At 41.9% G+C, this 16,510-nt stretch overlaps 1 protein-coding gene across 1 annotated transcript in view; it reads left to right on the forward strand.

Annotated features, from left to right (window-relative positions):
- Positions 1–16,510, forward strand: part of TMIE (transmembrane inner ear) — a 620,236-nt gene that overhangs the window by 32,559 nt on the left and 571,167 nt on the right. The gene's annotated exons all lie outside the window — the stretch shown is intronic.

A 16,510-nucleotide genomic window follows, 5' to 3' on the forward strand; every position in this document is an offset into this window, starting at 1 on the left:
AATGTATTGATGGTAGATAGGAATGTTGGGTAGTAGTGTAGCTATGGGAGGTTAAACACGGTAGGTTAAGAATGGCAGGCAAGGTATGGTGGGTAAGGTATACAGGTAATGTATGGCAAGTTGGAAATGGAAGGTTAGGTACAGTAGGTACTTAGGTACAATAGAAGGTTAGGAACGTAGATATGGTTTGTAGGTAGGAACAGTGGGTTTGATAGTTCAGTAGTTATAACAAGATAAGTATGGCTTGGCCATAGGTTTGGTCGGTAGGTAGGATAGGTTAGATACTTTAAGTTGGGTATGACAGGTATAGTAAGTAGGTTATTTATTTATCTATTAGAAGTTTTATATATCATATTGTCACCAGAACATGTATTAAATAACTTTGCAGAGAACAGAACAGTTTTACATGAACACAAACATGGAGTAGAATTTAGGGGAAGCAGAAGAGGAGGGAGGGTGCGGAACTGGTGGACAACAAAGTGAAACAACTGAAGAACGGTAAACAGAAATGTGGTTGAAGATGTCCAGTCAGAATGTGTGGGGAACAAAGTGGGAGATTTTCTATGAGGGCCACCCAGGTGAGAGATTCCTGTGTTTTGAGGTAGGATTTGAAAACGAATGATTTTCATGAATGACAGAATGTTGTGGCTGCATCTTAGGTCTAGTGGCAGGGAGTTCCAGAAGTTTGACATCGCACCTGAGAAGGGTTGCCTCAGGGCTAACAAGGACTTGATTTAGGACCTTCTAGGTTTAAGAAGGGTTTGCATCTTTACAGCGTTACACCTCTTGACGGTGTGAGGAGATGGGCTAGGATAGGTTGGAGGGTGTGTGGTAGGGTAAAGTTATGAAGGTGGAAATATGGTTGAGTCTTTACTTCTCCAAGATTAATTTTGTGCTGGAGCGGAAGATGGCTTAGACCGCTGCCAATGTTGATGAGGAATTACTTTATAAAATGAATTTGCCTGTGTCATTTCTTGAAAGGATTAGAGGTTACACTGAGGATCTTAGTTAATTGGAGGAGACTAGGTGTTTATAATTTTCTTAAGTTGGTAGAGATGGAAGTTTGCAGATTGTGCCATTTTGTTCACTTGTACCGACAATGAGAGAGAGGAGTCCAGTGTGAAATCTAGGTATTTAACTGACTTATGGTGTGATGGATGGAGCCCCCTCACATATATTTCCAAGCACAGAAATGAGTTGATTTTGGCTGATGATTTACGAGAAATAAGGAGGAATTCTGTTTTTGACTGGTTTAGTTTCAGGTAGTGTAAGTCACTGAAAAGAACCTTTGCTGAAATATGTGTACATACTACAGTGCTAAGGTGGTTTAGGAATGTTGCTGATCTCAGTTCATTATTGATTTGCATCTCCTAGTCATGACTTCTAATCACAGAATTGTACTGTTGTTTCTAGTATATCCTTTCCATCAGCAAATTAAGACTTTGCAAATGAATACAAATCACAAAACATTGCATTTGAAAAAACTATATGTTCTTGCAAATTTAATACAATTATTCAAACTGCTAGTGTGGGGCCATCTAGGCATTAGTTGATTTCACAAACTTATGTAAGGTGTGTCGGGTTTGGACAATGGATAGTTTTAAGTAAAGCTAGGTGTCATTTGCATTCAAGTGAAGCTACATTTCTGTGTAGTTCAGCCGCAAATCGAGTGGTTCCATAAAAAGATTGAATTGGATTAGCTACTGTGTGAAACCTTGAGGGACTCCGTATGTCATTCTTTCAGTTGACGTTGTGAAGTTTCTCAGTTTTACAAGCTGTGATTGGCCATTCCGGAAGGAGGGGAATAAGCTTAGAACCATTCCCCTGAGAACTATTCTAAGATATAGGGTATTCCTAGAGGATTGTGGTCCACTTTGTCGAACACTGCTGACAGTTGATTCAAACAGGACCAGTAGTATCATCAATGATATGATACATGCCATCTAGTATCATCAAGGTTTCTGTTTCAGTGCTGAATTATTCCCTAAATCCCGATTGGATATTGGAGAGCAGGTCATTGTCGCTGATGTGTTTGTTTAGTTTGAGTGCCAAAGAATTTTTAATGACTTTTTTCTGGCTAAGGGAGGTTGTTGATGTGCTTGACGTTTTCTAGAATTTCAGGGTTAGCGTTTGTTTTTTACGCATAGGTAACATCTGACCCAGTGTCAGGATTTTGGGGAACAAGACCTTAGTTAGAAAAGCATTGTATATTGTGAGCCAGACTGGTGCAAATATAGTAAGTTCTCCTTGATTGTCTTGGCTGGGATTAGCCCTCTGAAATATGGGTAGGTCATATTTCACTAATAATTTTAAATAGGTGTTTGGAATTGATGTTCTGGAATGACTCCCATATTTTGGGTGTTTGTGGTAAACAGTGGTGAAAGGAAGGATGTAACAAAGTGGTCCACTGTCGGTTTTGCAATTTTGTTGGAAGAAAAATTAAGTAAAATGTTCCATTTTCAGAACGGAGGGAGAGGGCATTGTGTAATTACTGGCTTTAGATTCTTCTCTAAAAAAGTTGAAGAAGGTGCAGGAGGGAATCAGTGACTGTCAGGGTAGGTCCTGAAAGCAGGCTGTCTTTTGTGTCTTGGATTTATCGTGTCTGCAACTTTCAGGCATTCTTGAGCTTGCATTTAAATGTGTCCAATGTATCTTTTTTCCATATTCGTTCTAGCTTTCTGATTTCCTTTTTGCACGTGCGTGAGGCTTCATTGTGTGTTGGTATGCTTGATGGTGTGTATTGGAGTCTTCAATTTTGCTGGGGCTATATTACTGGAGAAAACGTCAATTGATTTTGTATAGTGTGTGCAGATGAGATTGATATAGTTATTCTCAATATTGTTGCTTATCAATAGTAGGCATTTCTTTAAGATCTAATGAAGAAAACTTTCTGGTTTTGCATCCAGATTTTGGGTTGAGAGAATTCTTGTGTATTAGGGTCACCAGTAGCAAGCTGAATTGAATGAGGAAATGGTCGGCACAGTTCAATTCGAGCAAAGGGAGTGCGACTCAGCCATCAATAGATATGAAAAGTAGGCCTAATGTTGTTCCTTTGTTTGCGTCGGGTGGATAAATAAGTGATTGCTATGTGGGAGTATCATTACATTGTCTACTTTTCTGAAGAGGGTTGAATGAGGGTTCCCCAAGACAATATTGAAATCTTCTGTGTAGATGCTGTTTTGAAGAGAGCATTGGTTGAGGGTGTTGCATGCGTAGAAGTGTTCCAAAAAGTTCTTTGAGATTTATAGTGGTCAGTAGATTATGTGAAGGTATATTGTTAAGGAAGAATTAGCTGTTAGATCCCTTTTCGTGCTTTCAGATGAATCATAGCAGGGCGAATCAGACTGGTGAAAAGTAAAAGATTCTATGAAAATTATTGCAACCCCACAGCTAATTTTGCCTTGTCTGCCTGATTTTAGGAATAAGTATCCTGGTGGAAGGAGGAAAGCCAATATGTGAGAAGTCATTTAGCCAGATTCCATCATGCAAAAGAGGTTTGAGTTTGTTCGTTTAATTAGTGCAGCTATTTGAAGATGGTGTGCACTGATAGATCTTATATTGAGTAACTTGCTGGATAAAACAAAGTTGTGGATGTTGATGTGAGAAATACCATTTGTGCAAATTATTATCTCCGTGTTGCTCTGGGTGGCTCCTTTTTTTGGGAGCGGACTGCTTTGTGGACCATTGTAGGGAACTGGTGTTGTGCAGAGTTTATATATACATGTTGAATCGAAGTGTGGAAGGAGTTTGCAATGCCATAGACTAAGGATTTGGAATGAGTGAAATGAGTAATGTAACTGGACCGGTGTTATGATCAGGGTTGAGAGCTTGTATCATTATCACTAAAATGGATGGAAGAGCGAAGTCTTTGGACTCAGAGAAGCAGGAGCTGAGAAAAAATTCCGGAGTGGTGCCTATAGACTATTTAAATGGATATAGGAACGGTGGCTGGTATTGTTACTGGAGCAAGAAGGTGGCATGCACATGTCACAGATCAATCATACTGGAAGTGAAAAGAGTAAAGTGAAGGATTAGGAGTGTGATGCTGGAAACAAATTATTGAGTGTGTGGGATAGAGCTATGAGGCTAGAGTAAATGAGTGTAATGCAAAATGGGAAAAACTTACCCTGCTAAAATAAGTTGGATGTAGTGAATGGAGTTGTGTTCTTAGTAAGGGTGGGTTAATAGGTAAGCACTAAAAGGATCTGAAAAGGGTCTAAATGGAGGGGTCACTGAAGTCAAGAAAGGTGAGCTGAGTGTTGATTCCAGGCTGGTCTGGAGATCAGAAGAGAGGAGTTGTAAGTGCATGAAGGTGCTGTGCACAAGTCGGTGAACTGCGGGGCTGGGAGTGACAGAGTAGATACAATGATTGGGAGTTTTGGGCAGGGAGTGAGAAACATTAATGCGTGAGAGAGAGAAGTTGGTTGACAATGAATGAGTAAATTTTCATGGGGCTAGACCTTAACCAGCTGAGTTGAGATGATGGATAAGTAAGCCTACATGCAAATCAGATGTGGGGCCATGGCGGTAGATCGGTATCGTAGGTATTGTTGGTTTGGAATATCAAAGAAGCCACTTGCTAAAGAGAGATTATGCAAAATCCTTTTTGGAATACTGTATGTTGCTTGATTTGCTGTGTGTTGTAGTGTGTAGTGCTGACATGAGATCTTGCCACACTGCCAAAGCTGTTTTTTGCAAGATCCCCTCAAAGAATAGTGTTATCAAAAGGAGTCAGAAGTTGGCGTTTGTGTTATAAGTGACAAACTAGAAGAAAAACACAGCATAATATTATAAATCAGATACTTTTCACAAAGAGACAGTATTTTATTCGAATCTTAAAAAACACCTACATGCACCCATGTCTTTACTTTCTGGAAAAAACATGTGTAAATCCAACAAGTTATAACAGCAGAGTACAGCAAATGAACACACAAGAACAACTAGCTAATAGCACTGTCTCTTTAATAACATCTCAGCACCTAAACAGCATATACTCCCTAAATAAAGCATTTCCAATGCAATCAGTCTTGCCTTTGGGATCTTATATGTATTTAGCTATGCAGCACATTAGCCCGGGTGCTGAAACATCTACTGTTCTTTAACATGGAGGGAAAGTAAGTACCAAACTGCGTGACACGCCAGGTATGGGAACAAATGGAGGGAAATATCAACTTTCAGTGGGAAATGATATTGTCCAAAGCTCTGTTTTTAATATAAAATCAGGGCCTTCGGTGGTCATATCACTGAAAATGCAAGATTTGAAAAAAAAATTCTTGTCTATGGGTGCTTGTGGAAGACAATTTCTATGGACTGGAATCTAGCGAATGCTAACGTGATTCTAGTATTTTACTGACCTTTGCTGGTCGTTTTCTATCAAGAAAGTTAAATAGAGGCAATTGCCCGAAAAATAAAAATAAAATCCCTCAGCAGAAAGCAATTCTGGTATTTTACTGACCTCCACTGGTCGTTTTCTATCAAGACAGTTAAATAGATGCAGTTGAACAGAAAAAAAGTCCCTAAACGGAAGCAGACAACTCCAAGGGATGATCTCCAGAGCCCACAAAGTACATACACATATAAGTATATACTAAAGTATATATAAAAGGTCTCAAATGGACGTCTTAAAAACATGAATAGGTAGCAAAAATGTGATTGTCTCAGTCAAATAAATATGTCAGATAGCACAGACTGGTTCTCAAATACCACCTACGTTTGAAACTCTTTCTGCAGTGTAACTAAAGGGCTACTAGATGCCCAATCACCGAACCTTTTGTGCACATAGATGGGACAATGTAACCATCGACAAAATGACATGGTGATTTATAGCCCATCTGCCTAGTGAAAAGCAATGAAAACACATGAAGGACAATGGCTGAAGAGGTGCGGTGCAATGCCCATTCTCCCTCTCTCTAATTATTTTAAAAAAAGAGATATTATAAGGTACAAATTTAAAGCTGTCAGAGGCAGACCTAAAAATAGCTATCAGTTAAAGGTGCTGAAACACAAAGCTTGGGGACACATGGGGATAGATTCTCATCCAGCTGCACCTTCAGTTTGTATCAGAAAGAGTGAACAATCTGGGGCAAGATCAAATTGATGCATCTATCAGACATCCACCAGCAGTAGTTGGTGTCTCTGTGGTAGTATAATGTTAAAGGTGACCAGATGACTTCATGTCTTGGGGACACCAGTTTTCCTGTCCTATAATATAATCTAACACCTTGGTGAATTCTGGGTGGGACACGATCGGTCTGACTCCGCAGGATTACTCACTCACCTGAAAATAATTACTAGATTCAAAAAGACCAAACGACTGGAAATTTTGTGTCACCCTAATCATAATGAGAGAACATATATTTATCAGTCACGTGAATTGTACTATTAACTCACCAGGTGGAGTAGATTTAGTGCAGACCCAGGACAACTTAAAAGCTTTTGTATACCCCTCAGAAGTGCTGACAACATGATGTACAACATACTGCGCCTCACGTCTAGCGCATGTGATTTATGGATGTATATTTACAGCATTGCAAGCCACCTTAATGGGCGTCCCAACATAGAGATCCCAAGAAGAGGTTGTTCACTGGTGGATTATGCCACCTCTATCTTGCATTTGCCATCGGATCTGCCGACCCAACTAAACTGGTCTCATTTCTTCCCTTCTCCACCTTACCCTCTGTTTCTTTCTCACCGCTTGTTTCCGCACTCTGCACTTTTTTCTTTTCTTCCGGTCTATTTCTTAGTTACTACACAATGCACATAACTACGGAGACTTGTTTAAATATTTTTCCAAGCAATACCCTCTCATGCTGTTGCCTCTCTTAGTCACTGTTACACTCCCTCATGCGACTGTATTCTGCCCTTCTGAATACATGGTACGTCGCATGTAAATGAATATTACATTTCTCTGATTGTCGCAGCTGTCTCATTCCTTAAAATTTGGTGTCAATTTTTACTGAAGTTGCACTGTGTATTTTATGTTTCCTTTCCAATTTCAATGACATTGGTTAAAATAAAATAAAAGCGTTTATGTGTTAGGCCTTTAGTTTGAGATTCACATTTTCTGGATGCTAAATCCACTACCTATTCCTCACAATTAGGCATTGATTTTGAACAAAAGATTAACGAAAAAGGGATCAATTGAAGACGAGCAAAGAAAGTACAGAATCGAAAACAGGCACTTGGTATTCTCTGGGCTATCTCAATTTCTCAATGCAATGAAGTAGAAGTTAAACATGTTAGATTACACTACCCAGGGACACAGCGTATCGGAAAAATGTTGAAGCCGTGATTAAAAATCAATTCATTTCTTAAAGAGGGATTATTAACACAGACAATGAACTAACTACACCTGATACCCCGTTGCTTCAATTGTAATGGCTTTGTGTCAGGCAGTCTTTAAGAATTCCTAGTGAGAGATGCTTTGTTTTGAATACATTGTGGACAATCAGCCAATGCACTGTACTTATTTTGTAATAAAACAAGCATTTGCAATGCAATCGGTTGCGTCTTTGGGACCTTATATGTATTTAGCTATGCAGCACATTAGCCTGGGTACTGAAAGATCTACTGTTCTTTAACAAGGAGGGAAAGTAAGCATCAAATTGCGTGACACGCCAGGTAAGGGAAAACATGGTGAGGAATATTGCCTTTAAGCAGGAAATGGTATAGCCCAAAGCTCTGTTTTTAATATAAAATCAGTGCCTTCGGTAGTCATATCACTGAAAATATAAGATTTGAGAAAATATTGTTGTCTACGGGTCCTTGAGGAAGACAATTTGTGTGGACTGGAATCTAGAGAATGCTAAAGTGATTCTGGTATTTTACTGACCTTTGCCGGTCGTTTTTCTATCAAGAAAGTTACATAGAGGCAGTTGTCCAAAAAAAAAAAAAAAAGTCCCTCAGCAGAAAGCAATTCTGGTATTTTATTGACTTCCACTGGTTGTTTTCTATCAAGACAGTTAAACAAAGGCAGCTGAACAAGCAGAAAGCAATTTTTTTATTTTAATGACTTCTACTGGTCATTTTCTATCAAGACAGTTAAATAGAGGCAGTTGAACAGAAAAAAAAGTCTCTAAGCGGAAGCAGACAAGCCCCAGATCTGATCTCCAGAGCCCACAAAGTCCATACACGTATAGTATATACAAGAGGTCTTGAATGCTCGACCTAAAAAATAGTGAGGGGCAGGGGCAAAAAGTTTATTAGGAGCCCTTTGCTGGCAATGGTGATTGCAAGGGTTGCTGAAAACCATGGTTGCCTACTTTTGATCTGACATTGTGCCTCTTTCTTTCTATCAACTTGCACTTCCCTGTTTTTAGGTCGAGGACTGTGTCGCACAGCGTAGCAGTGTGGGCAGAGCTCCAACATGTTATGTTTCTTAGTTAGGGGGCTTGAACCCGCCCCTCTTCTCCATTGGCAGGCCTCGTAAATGCTGGCCAGCCATTGGAGGAGAGGGGCGTCACTTCCTTTAAGCCCCATCTTTTCCGGATTCGGGGGCGTGTTTTTTAGGTTCTTTCTATCTGTGACGTATTCAGTCACTCAAACCTAAAAAACACGCCCCCCAGTCTGAAAAGGACAGATCCCCTCCCCTCCTGGACCACGCTGAATGTGCTGCCCGACGCTGTTTCAAAAGCAAATCAAAAACGCCAAGGGACCTCCCTCCACAAGCACTGAAGGAAAATAGACCTAATAAGCGTGTTATTATGTAATGGTTCTCAAAGTGCCAATCTGCAGTGTATGGCCAAGTCGGCTTCTAGGTCCTAATCTGCACGTCACGCGGCGCCGGGTGTCATGAGCTCAGCCCCAGGGTGGCTTGCTCAGCAGGGCTGAGGGGCACGGACAGAACGGCGCTTGGGCGTCAGGACTGAATAGCAGGGAGTTCTGCAGGATCGGGGGCACAGCAGCGGCAGAGCAGTAGATATGAATGTGTTATTGTTTACTTGATTCAGTAGTGTCAGTAGTGTCAGTGTTTAGTTGTCGTAGAAGCTCGCTACTGTGCACATCTACACACCTCTTCCCTCTGCCCCTTCACTGCCACCTGCCGTCTCTCCATCACCTCCTGCACTCACACAGGCAACAGGCCGAGCACTTACGCGGGGGGAGGAGGGGGTGGCGGGGTGACCTTGCAGCCTGACAAATTGATACATTATAGGGTCTGAACCGCACCCTCCAGTCTGCCATTACACCAATCACTGCTAGGCAGGTTCGCCCGTGAAGCGCTTACCAAGCGCTGCACTTCATGGAAAAATGCAGCAGCGCGAAGGTGAAACTGTTAAATAAATCTGCCCAGCACTTACCAACGCAGGGATAAATGTTCTGTCTAATTACAGCTCCATAAAACATCCCTGTACAGCAACATCAATAATATCAAACATCGATTGGGGGGATGGGACGCCCCACCCCCTCCCGACCCTCAGGTACGCGAAGCATAGCTCTCTGCAAGCTCGAGGAAATTCCATTAGTCCCGTCCCCAGCTCTGCCAAGGCCCCACAGTCTTGCGATGACCGCACTTCCGGTCTGCTCCACTGCTGGGACCCTCGTCCAGCCCTCGCCCCCAGTCTTGCTACACTCCCGCTATGGGGTCCACTCACACTCTGACAACCTAACCAGAGTGCCCCCTACCTTTCCAGGAGTGCGGCCCACGGGCCACACACATGATCTGCCAACCAAACCAGTAGCGCCCCCTGATAATGCGGTACACAGTACACACACGACCCTGTCAATCACATCAAACCTGACCAGCAGCACTCCCTACTTTTCCGCCACACAGTGGCCAGAAGCTGCTACTGCAGTATAGTGGAGCTACTATATCACCTCAAGTGTAGCCAACATACCCTGCCTGCTATGTATGTACTGGGCCCTGTCCAGCTCCAGCATGGTTTGCAGTACCCCCTGCTGTTCATGTGCTGAGTGCCACTCACATCTCTGTCCGTGTACCTCAAACCTAGCCTGCAGACCTCTCATACTGGGGCCACAAGCAACTCTTTCAGTGCATCCCAACCTGGACTGCAGCACCCTACCATATGCCAGTGTGGGCATCCTCAGACCAGCGGTGCTTTTCACAATTTTCAGAGTGGGGGTGCTGCCATCATTGTTACATCACTGAACTCATAGGGATTGTGAAAAGTCTAAGGGTCACAAAAAGAACAAGTGTAGCAAATGAGCAACACTCATTTGGCAAGAAAGTGGTAAGCAGGGTACAAGTACTAAAAAAAGAAGTGAGGATACTAATCAAGCTAGGTAGTATCCAAGTGACATCAGAGCACATGACATCATGTTGAGCGACATTGCGTGTGGAATCACAGGAATTGGAATTACAACCTATGACCTCACAGGAGGTGACATCACAAGAAGTGACATTAGAGGTTGACGCCTCACACATATGTTTAGCAAATATATTGCGAGTACATTTAAGCGCATTATGAGATTTAACAAATGAGATTTTGCATTGGATTGTACCAAAATGCTACCTGATATAAAATCGGGCCTCAACTTATACATTTATTTTTTAGAAACTGCCACAAGAAAATTGGAAACAAGGAGAAACGTGGCAGTAAATCTGCTCTGCTTAACTACTTGCAAAATCTGTATTTTAAAATATCTGTATGCGTTTAAAGCCCCCGCTGCATAGATCTTTGTCTGCCCAGAGGGTTAATGTGTCTCCTGTAAAGCACATCATGTAACATGCAGATTACAGATTTTTTATTTTATATAGCCAGGTAAGTGGCCTACTGATTTTAACACAGAGATACCTTTGTTACTTGGCGTTCATAAATTGTAATCCTTCTAATATAGCACATTAAGCTATGAAAGATATGTGACTTACACCTTGTAACCATCACTGTCTTATGTAACACATTCTGTAAATTGATTTACACACTTATCTGATTTCTTGTCAATGTATAATGTGAACGTGTGATATAAACCACTCTGACACCCTGCACTGGGATGAGTAGCGCTATAAAGAAAATAAAACAAAATAGTGGCATTTAAACTGTTATGCGTGTAAATACTGGGACAGACCAATACATCTGACATTCTTATAGTGCATGCATATCTTTTATATACAGTGACACTGCAATTATGCAAGTCAGTGTTACAGCTTTTTTCACATAACTATGGATATGCTACACTTCCCACATAATCCAACATCTGCTGCTTAATTTGCAGATTTTCAAAAAAATAAATGTGTTTCTAGCTCAAATGGATCAAAAGTTACCAAAAACATGGCGAAGTGGGTTTGCGCACACTGGAAGTCCCATTGCCAAGGTTAACTGGTCATCCTTCAGTTGCTTTTTACTGTATTTGGTAGTTAAACTGGTACTACAGAAAGTATTAATTTGCAACCAGTATTTTTGCGACCAGTGAGGTATTTTTCAAACCAACCTATGTACTAATAGGTCAGTTCACTCAATACCGAATCGTAGTAGGTCGTAGTGGGTCGCAACTTGTGACCCACTACAATTCACAGCCATGACAGGGATGGTGGCCTGATGGAGCCAGCACACCACCATGTCAGTAATTGCTTTTTAATAAAGCACACTTTTGTTTTTTGAATGCACCCTATTTTCCTGAAATGAAATGGAACCATTCTACAAGAAAAAATTATTTTTTCTTTTTTTCTGATTAAGAAGAGGCTGCTCCTCTTAAACAAACTTTGTTTTGTTCATTGTACATTCACAAAGCAGAAGTTGTCCAAGAGGGACTCTTTCCCTTTTGCGAATGGGGTACCACCCCATCTTGGTGGTGGGAAAAATATCAATGTTTTGCAACTGGATTTTGGTAGTTAAACATTGATACATATGATAACAATTCGGTATTTGCATGGGACGCCTATAAAACCCCCTTCCACATACCAAACCGGTATCCATTTCTAAACCTATTTAGTGATGAGGAAAAATGTTTCAGAATTGCGAAATGCATTTAGTACATAGGAAAAGCTGTTTTAGTGTTAGCAAGCCCTCTTATTTTCTGAATCCGACGGTTTGCGAATGCTAAATAAATTGTACATCTGGCGCTTGACTGGCCAGATTTCCAGTGCCAGCTCCTCTTTTAACAGAAAGAGTTGGTCATCTTTGATGCTTCAGCATGTGGTGTTCTTGCGGAAACTCTTCACAAGAGGAGTTTGGGGTTTGTTCTCCTAATGAATTCCACTACTTGAGATTGTTAAGGCTGATATGATCATGAACTTCCACCATAGAGGTACAGATGAAGATTTATTATAGCACAGAATATTTCCTCCTGGTGGTGGGAAAGTCTGTTACCTTAGCAAGTGTTCTCCCAAAGAACACAGTGGGCAATTAAGTTCTCAGTCCCTCCCCGGTTGACTTGGACGAGGCATTTCAAGAGAGCAATGCACTGCAGTTGAGATCAAGAGGCTGAATGGAAGACGTGGCACTTAGGGCCTATCTTACACTTAAAAGGAACCTTCACAATCAAATTTTGGTTCAGCCATTGAGCAGGTGTCAGGATTTTCAGGAAATTCAAATGTACTTGCTGTAGACCCTAGTCTTAGGAATCAAACCTGGCATCTTCCACTTGTCACACACAAAGGCTCAAACACCATCAAAACCAAGACACTCCTGTCATGGAAGCAGATGTGGGATTGGTGACCCCCCAAATATGATAACATTAGGGATTTCAGAATGCCCAACAAACAAAAGAAATGATCTCCTCCGAAATGTATTACTTGTAAATGTTTCTCATTCATTCATTCATATGGTGGATAGCCTCCAAGAATGGCTATATTTTACGATTCAGCGAGTCAATGATTCCAGCCCTCTCACATGACTCAACTGCTGGTTGACTTGGCATGCTTCACAATAACCTCCCACATTTATGGTGATGCTCTGCCGATAATGGTATTCCAGAAGCCGGGCATTAGCCTTTACTTACCAGATGGTAACTGGATATAATTTAATGGGCCACTAAAAGCAATTTAAACCTCTCTCCCTGCTAGTGCTTTCCCTGCCCGTTTCCCTGCTCTTCTAATCCTACCCAGAGGACATTCACTGCCTTCAACCATATGGTGCACGGCACACTCTGAAGTGACAATGCAGTCATCAGCTCATAGGAGAAAAGTCACAGGAATCGTTTGCAGGTCATGCAGCATCAGTGCAGTATCACTGCCTCAGAAGTTAAATCTTTTCTCTTGTGACACCAGATTAAAAAAGGGCGAGCAATCACATTCCATCCGTGCTTGCTGCTCCATCTGCAAACTTCAAATCCAAGATGGCTGGCATCTCTAGCTGCACCCTCTCACAGAAATGATAGCAGCTTCTTTTCCAAAGAGCTGCCTATAAAATCAGCCTCATCTAGAAGCTTGCCTTTTTAGGTCTCGCCTGGGTGAGCACATGTGCAGTAACGCATATACTCTAGCTTGTGAGGGATATTGCTTTGAATAAGGGGCTTTGAGCCCGTCCATTGTTTACCATCATAGGCTTCATTGTCACTATTATTTACTGCCTTCTAATTGGAAAGCATAAGCTGTATTCCCTTCCTCTTCTTTCTGCAGGAGTACATACTAAGTACCTATTGCTTCAAATGTATTAAGGGGCTGGGTCTGTGATTCAATTACTATCTTTGATTTACGGTTCTTGCTTCTTTCCCTCCAACCTGCCCCGTCCATGTTGCTTCTTTGCCATCCACCCGCCCCTATCAATGTTGCTTCTTATCCCACCTCCAGCCCTCTGTCCCCTATTCTTCTTCCACTTCCACCTGCCCAGTCCGTGTGACTTCTTACTCTCCCACACCACCTGTGTTGTTTCTTATCCCTTCTAGCCCCGTCTGTGTTGCTTCTTACCCCTCCGACCCCCATCTTTGTTATTATCCTACCCCCACTATGGCCATACCAGATTTCTTCACCCACACCGCGCCTCATCTGTTTCTTTTTCCCCTCCCACTTGCCGCATCCCTGTATATTCTTCCCCTCTCAGCACCCATCCCTCTTTCTTCTCTCCATCCCACCCACCCATCTGTTTCTTCTCCCCAACAGACAAGTGGATAAAAAAAGCGCTATGAAACAGCTAGTGTTGGCCACGTCATAGCACTTTTTTTACCCTTCCATTTTCCACCCCTCCCGTTCTCCACCTCTATCCGATGGCCTTATCCAATAACTCGGCCATAGGCTAGACCTATTGGCTATGCCAATGCTTGTTTAAACCTGACACTTCAGTGTGCTAAAACCGAAACAAGAAGTCTCTATTGCTGTAACAAGTGCAGACTTGTGATCCGGTGATTGTGCCCGCCGTTTTCATGCCTCTGTTTCCCTGCTTGTGATCCGGTGATTGTGCCCGCCGTTTTCATGCTCTGTTTCCCTGCTTGATTCTCCTGTATCCTCCTTGGCTCAGGGATTTGGATTTGCCGCCTGCCAGCACGTAATACCATATATAATTGAGTGCAGTCACAGATCGACACCCCTCAATTCAGCTTAGTCGGTGAAAGTCGAAAGCAAACAAAGGCAGTGCTATTTGTATGGAAGCAGAAAAAAATCAACCCGATTCGTTGTCCTTCCCACAAGCCCCTGATTAAAGGTGGTTAAGTAGCATGGGTGGTCAACCGCATCAAAACGTTTGGAAAGGCCCAACAAGATCAGAATTGCTAAGCATCTTCATACATTGTGTACACCAAATGTTTATGGCAGCCAATACTTCATTCTGCAATCCTTCTTTACCTTTCCTTTTAGGTCGTTTCTCTTTTCTTTATTTCGTCTAATAATATATTGTTCTCATTAAGAGCTGAGGTGCTTATATTTTAACTTTTCTGAAGCTTATTATGAGTTGTGGTCCGTAGTCAGAATGTAAATATGTTCTTTTGCATTATATATCTATGTGACCATAGAAGGTGTCTAAAGTGATGTATTCATGTCCAGTAAATCTCAAAAGGACCTCCTACCTATTCTGCAGCAGATGATGTGGGCTGGCTCACAGTGATATGTTCTTGTATATTTGCTGCTGCTGCTGCTCCTGAAAATTGTTGCAAGATGGCATCTTCTGCAACTATTGCATTGTCACTCCTGGGAAGAGGTTACCTTGGATAAGCCATATTCAGTTGCTCTTAATTTATGGTTTGATACAAAGTAGAGTTTTTGTATTTCTTCTGCAGTGCAGCTGAGAGACATGAGCTGGTAGCCCGCTTACATTAATAAGTGGGTCGACTTTATGGGCTTAGAATCAGCCATTATTTCAGTGTTTTATGTTTAACCCCTTTACTGCTAAGGCAATATTATTGCTGCCATTCACTTTCCATTGAAATCAATGGAAAGTCCATGACGAGTTACCCTTGTCATTAGCGGCGAAGAGGTTAAATAGAATTAGAGGCAAATTTCAACATATTGACCTTATTGGAAGCTGGTATTCCATGGATAGTAAATTTTAGTGTATGTTGTAAACACCTTTAAAGATGACACTTTCTGCTTGGTGCTGCACGAATACGGTTATCGCCGCCGCTGTATTGGAGGAGGTCGTGTCGGGCTGTGACGAATGAATTGCGTGCCGAGTTGTTGACATCGGATGGGAACTCTTCCCTCCATTTCTTGGGCCAAGAGGGACGTTTCAGTTTTGTAGGACAAATTCTGAAGCAATTCTAAAAGTGACTGACTGCATTTCATTAAAAATCACAGACATCTAATTAGCTCCCGATTCATATGATCCTCTTGGTGGCTCTTCCAGACACCGGTCACAACCATTCCAACTATTGACAACGACCTCCATGTTGCATATTTTTTATTAAAATTTTGGGAGGTATATACCCCGACATGTACACTGAAGTTTTGATTACCTTACTGACTGTGGTCTTCACTTGCGGTCCTGTATTATTTCTGAGAATACCTTTTCTTGGACCTTCTCTAGATATCAAGTTTCCAGTACCAAGACCTACTTTTGAGACCGATATCTCCAGAATTAGGACATAACATTACGACTATTCAAAATCTAGAAACCTTTTGGGAGGAATATACCCCGACGTGCATACTGAAGTTTCGACTACCTAACTGACTATGGTTTTCACCTGTGGTCTTCTATTGTCTCTAAGAGTACCTTTTCTTGGACACTCTCTAGATATCAAGTATCCCATACCAGGTCCTACTTTTTGAGACAGATATTTCCAGAAATAGGACATAACATCGCAACTTTTTCAAAATCTAGAAACCGCTCTGAAGAAGTCCCTAATGGACGAAACGCGTTGGCTGTTCAACTCTTGCCTATCACGTCTCTTGGAATAAAAAAGAATCAAAATCAAGGAACACTACTCCTGTGTCTTATTAGAGTTAGAATCTATCCTGTTGCCTAAATTTGTGTTGTGCACCTGTGCATTTATGTATACCTTTAAAGATGAAGTACTATGGGGCTTGTTCACCAGAGGGATGGAGCAGGACATGCGGCTGATCTGCTCTGTCCCTTCCCAGCATCTGTTATGTGCTTGCTCTCCTGGCTGTGCTTGCTCCCCTGCCCGTTCGCTGTGATTGCTTCCCTGCCCCCTTGCTGTGCTTGCTCCCCTGCCCCCTGGCTGTGCT

Source organism: Lissotriton vulgaris, chromosome 10 (genome assembly GCF_964263255.1).
Source record: "Lissotriton vulgaris chromosome 10, aLisVul1.2, whole genome shotgun sequence".
Taxonomy (NCBI): Eukaryota; Metazoa; Chordata; class Amphibia; order Caudata; family Salamandridae; genus Lissotriton; species Lissotriton vulgaris.